This window comes from Saccopteryx bilineata, chromosome 1 (assembly GCF_036850765.1).
Source record: "Saccopteryx bilineata isolate mSacBil1 chromosome 1, mSacBil1_pri_phased_curated, whole genome shotgun sequence".
Taxonomy (NCBI): Eukaryota; Metazoa; Chordata; class Mammalia; order Chiroptera; family Emballonuridae; genus Saccopteryx; species Saccopteryx bilineata.
In genome coordinates, this window is record NC_089490.1 from 251,377,791 (window position 1) to 251,390,672 (window position 12,882).

At 44.2% G+C, this 12,882-nt stretch overlaps 1 non-coding gene across 1 annotated transcript; it reads right to left on the bottom strand.

Annotated features, from left to right (window-relative positions):
- Positions 1–11,771: 11,771 nt before the first annotated feature.
- TRNAI-UAU (transfer RNA isoleucine (anticodon UAU)) lies at positions 11,772–11,847 on the bottom strand. The gene has a single exon. It is a non-coding gene; the product is annotated as a tRNA-Ile (tRNA).
- Between the last annotated feature and the right edge of the window lie 1,035 nt (positions 11,848–12,882).

Here is a 12,882-nt window from a genome sequence, read left to right on the forward strand (position 1 = left end):
CCTACTTTGGTTGCAGACGAATCCTAGATTGTATGCTTTCGGTTAAGAACAAAGGTCATACATTTTTTACCAAATTTCTGGAACCTTTTTAATAGGAGACTCTTCCAATTGGGAGAAAAATGCCAGACACTTCAAAGTTTAAAATGTTTTACCTGGTTTATTTGGTCCTCAAAAGATAAACCAGAAACTAGGAAAGAGTTATTGAACATTAGACTGACTTGACAAATATTATCTTCAAATAATAGGAAAAGTGTCTATTAAGTTCTTTTCACTTTAGCTGTGTGATGCTCAATTTGCATGCTAAATTTGAAATTGTGGGTTCCTAGTTACAAGAGCACCCCACACACACACACACTTTAATGATCACTTTTGTTTATATTTGGCAAATAGTGTCTTCCTGCTTTTAGGAAAGGAAGGCTTAAGGAGGTTTATGGCCACCTACACATCAAATAGTTGCTGTGCCCATCTTACTTCTTAAATACAAGTTAGATATGTGTATAATAATTAGAAAGTTGAACTAAAACGATCAGGAAAAAATACAGTAGACAATTCCAATTGACTCTTACCCATTTGAACGCTCCCTTGAAGTGCTCACAAAATCAAAACTACAGCTAAACTCTCACTCCCTTCACCTAGAACCATCTCGGCTATAAAAACTTGGCTTCCCTCCAGCAGAGGATGTTTGGTCGACCAACCTCAGAAAAACAGAGTGAGCAAGACCTGAGCTTCATTCCCAAGATTCTTGAGAGCCAAAAAGCATGCAAATGAGAACTCTCAGGTTTACAAAGATTTTACTTGTTAAAAAGGTGCACGGATCCATCCACACACATTTAAATTATAATTTTATGTGCACGCAAGCATTGAGTGGGAGTAATTTCTAAGTTTGAGAACAGTTAACTCTATGCTTAAAATATGCTAAAACCTTTAAATAACCATTAAATCGACTGCCCTTTACTTTCATTTACTTTTTAAAAAATATTTCAAAGCGAATAAACGGTTTCTGAAGAGCAAGCCCAAGACCCATCTCCTACCTGCTTAGGTGCGCTTGGCTGTCCGTGGAAAGTGTCCTCTAAAATAGAAAACAAATAAAATCAGATGCTGTTTCTGGCCAATCACACCACGAAGACTAAGGGAGAAGGCTGCTCCCAGACCCTTTTATTCAAACAGATGGCTGTCCCTCCAACCCTGCCCCTGGATGTTTTTAAAAATTAAATCAGGAAATTATATCTGTGGGAATTACCAACGTTTTCATCCATCTTGAAAGGAAAGCAGAAGTCTGAGAAAAGTCTAAACAAGTGGCGAAACCTGATCAAACGTGAGTTTCAGAAGCTCCAGGCAGAGTGGGGGAAGAATTCTTCATCTAAACTCTCTCCCACCTTGATCCGAAAACTCACGTGCCACCAAATTAATGCATGCTAACGCCTGCAGCCGTTTGGACCCAGCCTTCAAATGACAACTATCATGCATTCAAAAGGACGTTTTCTTCATTGACCTCACAGTGGCACATGAAGCAGGGTGGTCTAGGTTGAGTCATTAAAACCCAAGCATCAACAATAAAGATCCAAGATAATTCATCTGAGGAATGGAAGGGATTCCACGCAACCCAGAGAGACTTGGTTCTCTCTGCTGTTCACATCGTGTGAATGAGAGTTCGTTATTAACAGCTGGGACATCCTTCGAAGTTTTTGTACAACAAGACTTTGCGTAGCTAGCTTGTGAAATGGACCAGCTCCCATCCACCTGGAGCCGTGGGGCTGTGGGAGGGATCCCCAGTCACACAGTGAGATCAGAAACGGAAGCTGCATCAAAAACTATAATCATTTCTTACACCTGAAACTGATACAAAATAACATTGAATGTAAACTGTAATTGAAAAATATAATTTTTTTAAACTACACTCATCTCCCAGGAGAAAGGGAGCCTCCTTCCTCCATACCCCTCCTCTCTTCCCATGTAGGGTAGTGACCTTACCCCACGACCTCAAATAACCCCTGTAACGCTGGTGGCCGAGGCCAGGCCAGTTCGCACTGGATTCCGCGACGGTAGAGGAACTGCGGAGCCGGAAAGCGATGGGCCATTCCCGTCTACGGGAGGCTCACAGAGACAGGTGAGCGAATAAACAAAGGAAACCGCTTTCCGCAGTGGAGGGCGAGGGATCCGGAACACCGCCCTCGCGGTGGCGGCTGAGGGAATCAGGGAACCAGACCTAACGGTGGCAGGAGAGCGACCTGGGAGACTCTTGCCCCAGAGGGAAAGCACCCATAGCTTCTCATAGAGACACACACACGTGGCTTTCTGCCACGTGCTCACGCACTGATCGTGCAGTGCTTATAGCCAGCAAACCCCAGAGCCAGCCTAACACAACTGTTTTCCCCACGATCCCCAACTCTGGGAAACGGTAGGAGAGTTGCTCCACCTGACCCCCACCCTGTCCCCAGTATATGAAGGTCGTCCGGGAGTTAGCAGATGTCAAGGTTCAGTGTGAAGTGTAACGTTGGTTTTGGGCACAAAGATACTCCATCGGAGATAAAGAGGCCACTGGCCGAGTACCCCGCAGGTGTCTGACAAGCAGAGAACAATATCCTGGGCGAGGAAGTGGGTGATAAGTAGCAGGACCGGCTAGCCACACCTGCTCCTTGTTAGGGGACAGGGGCCTCGGGGACACGTTAATACTCTCGCCTCTCCCAGCAGAAACAGAAGGCTCCTCGAAGGACAAGATGGGGTTAAAAGGTGGTGATGGGACCAAGCAGATGGGTGTCTATTCACTGATGACACTACAGCAGGATTTACAGGATTTAGTGGGTAAAGCAGGATTTAGTTGGGTCATTAAAGCCCAAGCATCAACAATAAAGATCCAAGAGAATTCATCTGAGGAATGGAAGGGATTCCACGCAACCCAGAGAGACTTGGTTCTCTCTGCTGTTCACATCGTGTGAATGAGAGTTCTTTATTAACAGCTGGGACATCCTTCGGAGTTTTTGTACAACAAGACTTTGCGTAGCTAGCTTGTGCAGTTTTGGAACGAGAGGGCAAGAAAGACTATAAATAGAAGCCTGTCCCTCTTTCGTAAGATGGGAAGTGCGCCGTCTCACAGATCAGTGGACGTGGCATGAAGTGGCCGTGGGTGCTTTTGTGAAGCAGCGGCGTGGAAACAAGCCCTTGCACTTGCTCAGACCAAACACAGGAGCTGCCCCAGGAATGGTCGCAAGTGCTCGGGGAAGGAGGGTGAAAGAACCAGCAAAACGATGAGCCTCTGGAAACACGGAAAATGGTATTAGGAAAAAGAAAACAAAACTATTCCCACCTCGCTCTTCCTACCAGGCATCCCAGCTGGACCCGAAATAAAGCCAGCAGCCCTGGAAAATGCTGATAAGGCTGGCGTCCTCCTGTCCGTCCGGGTTGGCGCCTGGGGAGTCCCCTCACACTGGTCTGAGTGTGAAAGATGAGTTTAGTATGCCTGCAGCGAGTTCGTTTCCCCAGGGGAACAGCACGGGGTTTGAGTCCGCAGGTCTGCGTCTCTGGGGCAGAATTAGTAAGAGCTTTCATTCTCTGTGGACCACCAAGGGATACTTTAAACTATCACTGCTAAACTGCCTCCTGTCTCTGGTCCCCTCTCTAGTGACATTGCAACGTGACTCACTTCCTTCCAGAATTAATCCGGGCACAGAGGAGAAGTGATTTGGTAACCATGAAAATTGTGTGATGAGGAGCAAGTGTTTTCTCGTGGTACATGCAGTCACCTTGCAGGCATCTGATTTTTTTTTCTACCTCAACAGCTAAGTTTGATGTCTAACTCTTGAATCCAGCTCTTGCTGTTCCAAGTGGCAACCACAAGATAGCAGAGTAACTTAATTTGAGCTCCATCCCGGAGGTCACAGATTCCAAAACTGATAAGAGTAAATGGGGACGTGTGTCAGAAATACAGTTCTGTGGCACAGGACAGTGTAAAATGAAATGAAAAAAGCTAAACTATTTTAAAATAATAATGATATCAAGACTTTAATACAGACATATGTTATTTCTAATAGTCATAAAGCAAATTGATAAATTGTACAACACACCAAGGATTTATGAACATGACGGTCCTTCATATCAAAACCCTACTTTCAAGTCATTACAGATGGAAGTGATAACTAGGTACATTGTTCATCTGTATGTTTCTAAGGGAGCCCCAGGCCTTATTACGTTGAATGTACTGCTATAAAATTTGTCGCTTTATTATAGGATGAGCATTTCTAAAAAGGAAGAGAATATTGTATTCATTTTTTGATTAACTAGGGTGGTAAGAAAAGAGTCTCTAACTGGTTACGAGAATGAAATGTCTTATCTTGACAGTCCTGGGAGACTCTTCACAGAGCGAAACTTGAAGCATGTCTCAAGAATCCTTGCCAGTCTCTGGAGAGTTCGCCAAGCTTCCTTCACATCTGTCCCCGAGAGCAGAGCCTGAGAAAACAGCTGGCCCGCAGGCCGTTGGCCCCGGCCCCTGGGAACAGTCAAGGGGAAGAGCTTCAGGGCCAAGGCCCTTCTCAAGAAATATCCTGCTCACTGTGACCCAGAACTCAACTGAGACTATAATTCCTAGACCACTGGGTATGTTTCCACTTAGTGAATTTTTACAGGTCCCACCAGATTCCGGACAAAAGAGGATGATGGAAAGAGGGACAGATATGGGGTAGTAGGCAGATGATTTACAAGAAGAGTTGTGAGCAGAAGAAGTCAAATGCTTCATATGATTTATAAATATATATGGAGGGAGAGGATTAAGACAGGAAGGGGTCACATCTATGGCAATGGAAAGAGACTAGACTTTGGATGGTAAGCACACAATGCAATATACATAGGATGTCTTATCAACTTGAATACCTGACACCTATATATTATGTTGTTAACCAATGTCACCCAAAAATATTTAACATAAAAAAATCAAGCAATTCAACCTTGATGAATGTTAACGAAAGAGAAGCTACTAAATGTGAAGTATGTCTGCAAGAATGCACAGTTAATACCACAGTTGCAGACATACATATAAAACACATACAATCTGGTGAGAAATGATACAAAATATTTTCTCAGCTGAAGGATTTGTGGAAATGATTTGTGAAGATAAGTACATCTCAGCCCCCATATTAGGAACAAAGTAGGACCTCAGTCAGGGCACACTGGAAATACTGTACCCACTTAATTTTTAATTCTATTTCTGAAGAGACTGGATTTCCTAACAAAACAATAAGAGTTCGGGGCTATCACCGACTTTACAGAATCACCCTCTGGAGTAAGGCACCGAAAGATTGAATTCTGCATTTATTAAAAATGTCCCAGGCCCTGGCCAATTGGCTCAGTGGTAGAGTGTCGACCCACCGTGTAGAAGTCCCGGGTTTGATTCCCAGTCAGGGCACACAGAAGAAGCACCCATCTGCTTCTCCACCCTTCCCCCTCTACTTTCTCTCTATCTCTCTCTTCTCCTCCTGCAGCCAAGGTTCCACTGGACCAAAGTTGGCCCAGGCGCTGAGGACAGCTCCATGGCCTCCGCCTCAGGTGCTAGAATGGCTCTGGTTCCAAAGGAGCAACGGCCCAGATGAGTGGAGCATTGCCCCCTGGTGGACATGACGAGTGGATCCCATTCAGGTGCATGCGAGAGTCTGTTTCTCTGCCTCCCTGCTTCTCACTTCAGAAAAATACAAAAATAGATAGATAGATAGATAGATAGATAGATAGATAGATCTGATTAAAGAGAGAAAAAATGTTCCAAAACTATTATTACATTTTGAATATGTAATTTCCCAAATACATGCTGATGTCAATTATCTTTACTTTCCCACTTGTAATTAGAACAGAATAGCAGATAATTAATATGATCATCGCTGCCTCCCTTCATAGCTCTCTCCCTTCCTCAGCCTTGAGCAGGAAAGATGGGATTAGTGTTCTGTAAGCACACACCTTTCTTCACAACACAAGAAAATAAAGGAGGCATGTCTCTGAAAAGACATTCGGGCCACCTGTCCTACCTCCTGTCCCCAAGCCTTGTGTATGTTTTTATGGGAAAGCAGATGAACCTCAAATTATGTCTTCCTCTGAGACCCCTCTTTGGATACCCATCCTTCTGTGTCCCACTACCCGAACGCTAGAGAACCCCATGAATTCCGCAAGCCAAACACTTGAAGGAGTGAATGAGTTCACACCCTTTCTCCCCAAAGCGTGTCCTCCATAGAACGTGTTTTCTTCATTCCTTCTCTCAACACATGCCCACCAGTCATTCGGGTTCTCTCTCCTCACCCTCTCTGTCCCTGCCTCAGTGGAAGACTTGATCTCTCTTGCCTAGGATATTGCAACAACTTTTGAAATTACCTCACTGCCTCCAATTGAATCCTTTCATTTTCCCACCAGAGATAACTTTCTAAAAAATAAAAACATTTAAAAAAATTAATGAAGTTCCTCTCCCTACTTAAAAATTTTAATGGCTCCTCTCCAGGAGAAAGCCAGAACTTCTTAGGATGACACATAAGGCCCTCTGTGTGTGCTTGAAGTTGAAGCTTTATGTCTAACCTCTTCCTTCTCCTCTCTCCTAACTTCTTTATGAATTAATAACCTTGTCCTCTGGGAACTCAGAAATACATTGATTTTCCAATCAGTGTCATGCTGTCTGACTGGTGGCGGTGTAGTGGCTAGAGTATCGACCTGGGATGCTGAGATCCCAGGGTAGAAACCCCAAGGTCGCCAGCTTGAGTGCAGGTTCACCAGCTTGAGCGTGGGGTTGCCAGCTTGAGCGTGGATCATTGGCATGATTCCATGGTCACTGGCTTGAGACCAAGGTCGCTGGCTTGAGCAAGAGGCCACTGGCTCAGCTTGAGCTCTCCAGTCAAGGCACATATGAGAAGCAGTCAATGAACAACTAAAGTGACACAACTACGAGTTGATGCTTCTCATCTCTCTCCCTTCCTGTCTGTCTCTCTCTCCCTCTCTCAAAAAAATAAAGCAAAATAAAACAAAACAAGTGTCATGCCATGTCACATCTCTAGACCCCTGTTCAAACTTCCCATGCTTCTTAGGTACACTGCCATCTTCAGACTTCTGAATAAATTCTTCATTCAAGTAATTTAACCACCAGGTCTCTCAAAATGTCTTACGTCGCTAAATTTTCCTTACCTCACTCACTCCTCTTTGAGTACTCTTTCTCTTGTACCAGGCTATACCTACGACATAATTCTAATACTGTAGGTATAACACTTTCTTTATACATAAAATATTTTTTAGAAAGTCTTCAGGCCCTGGCCGGTTGGCTCAGCGGTAGAGCGTCGGCCTAGCGTGCGGAGGACCCGGGTTCGATTCCCGGCCAGGGCACATAGGAGAAGCGCCCATTTGCTTCTCCACCCCTCTGCCGCGCTTTCCTCTCTGTCTCTCTCTTCCCCTCCCGCAGCCGGGGCTCCATTGGAGCAAAGATGGCCCGGGCGCTGGGCATGGCTCTGTGGCCTCTGCCCCAGGCGCTAGAGTGGCTCTGGTCGCAATATGGCGACGCCCAGGATGGGCAGAGCATCGCCCCCTGGGGGGCAGAGCACCGCCCCTGGTGGGCGTGCCGGGTGGATCCCGGTCGGGCGCATGCGGGAGTCTGTCTGACTGTCTCTCCCTGTTTCCAGCTTCAGAAAAATGAAAAAAAAAAAAAAAAAAAGAAAGTCTTCTCCACTAGGTTTTGAAATCCTTCTAACAGAAAAACATATATTTTTTTCTTTTCCTGTGTTCACAAAGATTTGGAGAGTTTGGTATGAAAGAAGCACTAAAAATTAAAACTAAAAGTGCTTAAGCTCTGAATTGAAATTACATGAACTCTATTATTAGTAAGCCATCGTTCCAGGTATCATGAGGTGGTAACTACAAATGAAACAATGGTCTACATTTATGGAACTAGGGTAAGTCATGAGATGTATATGTAAGTGGAAATTCAGCAAGATGGAAAGTGACGTCACTGTGGGAAATTAGAGGAAGAGAGATGTCTTTCTTACTGAAAGGACTAGTACAATTTCACAGGGAAAGAAGAAACAGACATGGTCATCAAGAGAGTCAGGAAGCCAGGATCCAGACTGACACCCATGGGCTTTCACTGGAACGAGTCAGGAGCCCTCAAAGTTTAGCAACCACGAAGATAAATATTCAGCACAAGGCTTATAAATAATTGGTTTGACAGCAGTAGGTGGGATACATTGAATAAATGAAGACTGGGTGCAGACAGGCCATTTAGAGAATCATTATAAAATCCCAGGCAGACCACTCTGAGGGACCGGGTATCTTAATTCCAGAAACAAAGATGCCGATAGGAGAACAAAGAAGTGGAACAAACTCGGGATGTTCCTGAGACAGGATCAGTGGCCCTTAGCAAGTAATTTCACAAAGGAGCAAAGGAAAGTGACACTCACCCGAGAAGAATTAGACGTTTGGAATCTGAGGAATTGAAAGGATGGTGGTTTCATTCACGGGAAGAGGGAACACATGGTGAATTTTAGGAAGAAGAATTGCTTCTGTTTTTGTCACATGCTTAGACACAGTGGTACATCCAGTAGGGACATTCAGTAAGCACCTGGAAAGGTGTTTAGAAAATCAGAGGAGAGATTTGATCATTCATCTAAAAAAGATATCAAAGACACAAACCCTGGCAAGATAGCTCAGTTAGTTGGAGCATCATCATCCCGAAGCAGAGAGGTTGCCGGTTCAATCCCCGGTCAGGGCACATACAGGAACAGATTGATGTTTCTGTCTCTCTCTCTCTCCCTTCCTCTCTCACTAAAATCAATAAAATAAACATTTTTTAAAGTGTTTACTAAAAAATAAATAAATAAAAAATTTAAAAATAGTAAACAAAATATCTAAAGACACGAGCATGAGTATTATTGCCAAGGGATTAAATGTAGCAGAAGGAGAAGTTTGAGAAAGAAACTTAGAAACAGCTCACATTTAGGAAACTAGAGGAAGAAAAGGCCCAAAAAATAGCAGACAACAAGAAAAACAATCATAAGATCAAGATCGCTGAAACTGAGGAAAAGCCAAGTGTAAATATGAAGAGGCTGTGGACATGCTCTAAGGTCATCAGGTCCTGGAGATGTGCTAGCAACAGGGCAGCCACTTGCTGCATGTGCCAATCGAAATTTAAATTAAATTAAATTTTAAAAACCCCACAACGTTCTATCTCATTTGCATTAGTCACAGTGTAAGTGTTTACCACCCTATAAGGGAAGGCCACTACCATAAAAAAAAAAAAAAAATTAGTGCGGATATCGAACAAATCCATCATGGCACAAAGTTCTTTTTTGACAGACAGAGGAATGAAAAGACTGAAAGAAAAGTCAACATAAAAGTGGTTTTCAAGACACGGGTGTTCGCTTCACAATTAGATCAGGATTAATTCCCCTGTGTTCCGCTTACTGTAGGTAAATCTTTCCATCAGTTACTTAATCTGTTTATACCCAGCTTCTAGCACTTATGCTAAAGTTCTTTTCTAAGTGACTAAATGGTAATAGAAAACCACAAAGCAGGCTCTTGTGGCAAAATACATGTAAGTTACAATTTAGTCACTTACTGGGAAGAAGGCTTCAAGTCACAATTTTGGGAGACGTTTATTTTTTAAAATAAGTGCCCTGAACGAGGGCTGAGCATAAGGAGACAGCTTAGAGAACACCTGAGGAGGAACCTTGGGAAGAACCTGGAAGGCTGTGCAAGGAGGGGTTCATATGATATGTCCTCATTGTTGAAGGGACGGTCATGCTGTCTGTCAAAGATATTATTGCACATCAGTGCGGAGATTAGCAAGGGGAATTTTGAGGGGGCAGGACAAGGAGAAATCAAAATAGCAGAAAGAAGTATCTCCCGTTGCTCTAGAAATCACACGATTATTAGGGCAGGGACGGGTTTTACTGCTAATATCCAAGTCTGACTTTGTTGAGAGTCGCTGCCTGAAACCCCCAGGTTGGAAAAGATTCTGGGGCTACAACTGACCTCATTTGGAGAGAGTGCACGAATCAAGGGTGGAACTACAGGACAACTCCATGTTTTAAAAATATGGCCCTTTCTCTTTTCTGCCCATCTGCGCCCCATCTTTATCATCAAGCCCTTCAGCCATCAGATTCTGGTCAGCAGCAAACTGTCTTAGGAGCAAAGCCTTGGGTATGTTCAGCTCAGAACCAGAGTTTCAGTCAAGCTGAACATAGCATCTTGACCTCAGTTGCATTTCAGGCCCTGAACCATGAAAGCAGAACAACCCTAGAGGCTATACCCTCACAAAACCAGGCAGAACGGTGCCTTGACTGATAGCAGAACCTGGTGCAATGATCAACTACTTTGTACCCCAGCCCCAACCAATCAGAAGAGCCCATCACCCCAACGACTTTAGCCCCACCATGATTTATGACTGTCGGCTATATCAGTGGTCCTCAACCTTTCTTGGGCCATGAACCGGTTTAATGTCAGAAAATATTTTCACAGACCGGCCTTTAGGGTGGGGTGGATAAATGTATCACATGACCAAGACAGCATCAAGAGTGAGTCTTAGATGGATGTAACAGAGGGAATCTGTTCATTTTTTAAAAATAAAACATCATTCAGACTTAAATATAAACAAAATGGAAATAATGTAAGTTATTTATTCTTTCTCTGCAGACTGGTACCAAATGGCCCACGGACTGGTACCGGTCTGTGGCCCAGGGGGTTGGGGACCACTGCACTATATCACTTATTCCCTGGAAGTCATCAGGGAGCCAGGACTTTGAACATCTGCTCACCTGTGACTCCAGACTTTTCCTCAGTGAATAAACCTTAATTTTCTTGGCTGCAAACTCTTGTTCACATTTGATTGAGCTCTGATGTGTGCAGGTACATGGGCCCCTCTAGTCTGGGGACAAGCGTATTGCACAAAGGATACAGAAGTGTCATCCGAAAGCTCTGCACACGAATCCAGTTCACTTGGTTTCAGGACACTAAGTAATTGCAGACAGAAAGAATCATCCTTGGCTTCCTTCCCCAGAAGGTCTCCTGCTTCTGTGACATGTAGACTAGAAGGGCTTAGATTTGGCCCCTGGAGCTCTCTGCTCTAGTGTCTCAAGGTTGAGTCCTCCCTTCCTCAAAGAGGGCAAATTATCCAGGCCTCCACTCCCCACCCTCCCTCTTCTCCAAGACTTCTAGATGGCCTCAGTGTACAACTCATCCCCACTTCCTCTCCAAGATTCCCTGAAGCCCCTGTGGTCCTCACCCCTGATGAATGTTTACATTCTTCCCACATCCCATTCACAGCCACTTGAGGCTAAAAAGGCAGAGGCTGGATACTGGGGTTGGCTAAGGACACCTAGTACATGAGAGAGAGAGGCTGGGATTGGAAAAGCAAAAAAGAGAATTCAATCAAACTCATTTTTGATTGAGCTAATATGAGGAAATGCATCAACAAGCATAATTACACTAACTGGGAATGTAAAAAGGAAGTGATTTAAATATCTTTTATCACAGTCCTCATACACTGTTCATTAAATGGGAGGCAGGGAGGCAGAGACAGACTCCCGCATACGCCCTGACCTAGATCCACCCAGCAAGCTCTCTAGGGGTGATGCTTTGCCCATCTGGGGCTGCTGCTCTGTTGCTCAGCAACTGAGCTCTTCTTAGCACTTGAGGTGAAGGCAATGGAGCCATCCTCAGCACCCAGGGCCAACTTGCTCCATTTGAGCCATGGCTGCAGGAGGGGAAAGGAGAGAGAAAAAGAAGGGAGAAAGGGAAGGGTGGAGAAGTAGATGGTCACTTCTGTGTGCCCTAACTGGGAATCGAACCCAGGACTTTGACACATAGGGCCAATGCTCTACCACTGAGCCAACCTGCCAGGGCCTACATTGTTCATCTTTGTATGAACTTTTAGTACCTGCCAATCATCAGCCAATATATTCAGCAATGGTGATAAATGAGATGTGACTCCTGACTTCGAAGCAATCAAGGCCTAAAACATAGTAGGCATCCCATGATTTCCATTGTTTGTAAGTGAGTTAAACAAAATAATGAAGATTTTATTTGACTATGTATTAATTTTAGCCACTATGTGCTCTTTGACATCTGTTGGGCCTAAAAATATCTGAGAACAACAGTGATCATTCTCATCATTAAATGTGTCAAAAATAACTTAGTTGTGGGGTTTATTTGATTAGATAAAATGTATGAGTTTCACAGATTCCTTTCAAAATTTTTAATTATACACCACAATCCTCTGTACTTCTCACACCCTGGTTCTCAGTCAATTAAAACCCCAGCATGGTTGCTCATGACCTCCTGCTTCTTACCACTCCCCTCCCCCAACCCAACCCAACACAGATGCTCAGTTTTAGAAGAGATGTAAATTCCTGGCTTAAATCAAGTTTTGCCAAAAACTATAGTGGCCAGACATTACCACATTTTAACTGCTCTGCTTTAACATCATGTTTCTTCCTTAAATTAAACCAGTTGTGACAGGTTTACGGAAAACGCAGAGAGAAATGGAAGAATCGGGTTTGACGTGTCCTGTTCAGTAGGAAAAAGAAAAAACAGGGTGGAATGAGGTCCTTTCCCTGTTACCTGAAATATAGTTTATCCTTAAGGTTTTATTCTCCAGGATCCAATGACTTTGACAAATGAAAGAGTTTGGGGAGGGAGACAGGGAGGGTTTAAGCTGAAACAGAGCCTTGCTCTCACATGTGTGAAGTGGGGGCCACGTGGCCTGTTCCCCAGGAGGGCATGGGCTGCCGTGGGGCCCAAGGGAGCCTTGCATTTTTCCCAGGGCCACCCGCTTCTGCGCAGGGACAGGGGCTCTCTAAATCAACCCGCCTTCCAAACGGTGCCTCTGCGCTTTCTCTGTTTATATACATTAGGCATATGCTTCCTGTGACCACTTCA